Genomic DNA, 1,861 nt, shown 5'->3' with positions numbered 1-1,861 from the left:
GGAGCCTACTTGGGTCTGGGATCCCTGCATCTGTCTTCCACCCTCAGGGAGATGCCAGTGCTCACCTCCAGGAACCCACAGAGAAAGCCAGGGTTACTATATTGACTAGGTCACCATTGAAGAAAGTCTCCACAATGACCCCAGGTTTCCATGACAACCACAATGATCCTTCTCTCTGTTTAGTAACTAGGAGTGGTTCCACCCCACCCTCTCATCCTTTATCTCAAAGCAAAACTTATTCACCCTTGTTATCTATCATCTGAGAAAGCCTACCCATAAGGGAAACTCCCACCAGCATAAAAGAAGAGCTTTGCTCAAGCTGTGAAGGAAACATTCCTTGAGATGGCCAGGCTCGACTCCCCAGACTAAGCAGGTTTCCATGGAAATGTCGTCATGGTTATAGAGGCACATTGTTGCCATGATCATAGATGAGCACTTTCATCTAATAATTACCTTTGCATATATAACCTCATAACAGAAATTTAAAGTCTGAGACACCTTGTGTAGAAACAGAACCTGAAAATAAAAACTCAAAAGCTAAAAAGTAATGTCTTAAAGATCTCAGGATTCAAACCTCGGGCTGCGCAAAGCTTATACTCTACCACTGAGCAACATCCCCAAACCTGTCGGTTATATGATCATTTCATATATGAAGTCACAGAGACTGAAGCAACATTCACAAGCTTGCATGGATCTACATCAGGTCTTTGTATATAATTGATGGCTTCCAGATTAGTATTTTAGGGGATTTTTGTGTCATTTCTTGTATGACAAAAAAATCTATTTTCAATAAAAAGAAAATAATAGTATTAATAGTAAATAATCTTATGTTCTTAAAACATGACAGACCCACAATAAATAACACTTAGCATTATTCGAGCTTGTCAATTTTAACTCAATTTTATGTTGGATTTTTAGTTCAATTAACAGTATAGTGTCAAATTAATAATAATGTTACTGAATTAGCAATATGCTATCATATCTCAGAGCATCAAAGTTTCCTGCAACGTCCTAAACACACCTCTGTTCTCTTTTAAAACATGCCTTAGCTTTTTGGGCTTCGAAAACTGTTTTCAAAATTTTTGGCAGGCTGGTCATCTTTTCCACACACTATTTATCACTTCCTATGTTCTAGTGGGTAAATGTAAAGTAGCTAGGCAGACCACTCATCACCTCCTGTCTTGAACTCTCCACAGACCTCTTGAGAAAATTGTACTGAGACCACAGTTGATTGCTGCTAGTTGGAGGATATGGCCCTGGCCTGGTTTGAAACTGCATTAGATTTACTGTTATCCAAGTGTCACTGAAACTTAGATAACTCTACAATAATCTTCTGTAAAATAAGAGTCAATCTCTTTTCATGATGGCCTAGGAGAGTGACTGGTGCTAAGAGGCAAGACTCTCAGAGGCTTTGCAGCTACAGGGGCAGGGGATGGGGGCGGGGGCGGGGTGGGGTGGGGTGGGCTTGTATCCCCAGCTGAGTTGAGAACCTCAGGAAAGTTAGCCCCACTCCACTTCTTTCCGTTGCTTTTGTTTTAATTCAGGTGGGAGAATCATATCAGACAGCAAATCTCATAAAAGAGACCTATTGGAAAGGCTCAGGATGTGGAGGTACAAATATAAGAGTGGCTTCCTCTGATCCCAGGAAGGAGCTGACAGCTGGCATCTAAACAGACTCAGTTGTTGTAAAGCATTTCTTACGGGGCTGAGTTTTCTAGGGAGGAAATTTCCAGTGTGAAGATTGGGGAGATTTCAACTCCTGAGCTTGGGGGAGCTCAGCTATTGGTGAGTTTTTCCTGTTCATGGATTGTGCTCAGTGATTGGTAGCTTTTGTTCAGACTTTTCACCTAAAATCAGCATA

This window comes from Mastomys coucha, chromosome X (genome assembly GCF_008632895.1).
Source record: "Mastomys coucha isolate ucsf_1 chromosome X, UCSF_Mcou_1, whole genome shotgun sequence".
NCBI lineage: Eukaryota > Metazoa > Chordata > Mammalia > Rodentia > Muridae > Mastomys > Mastomys coucha.
Note: the sequence above shows the minus strand (reverse complement) of the source record.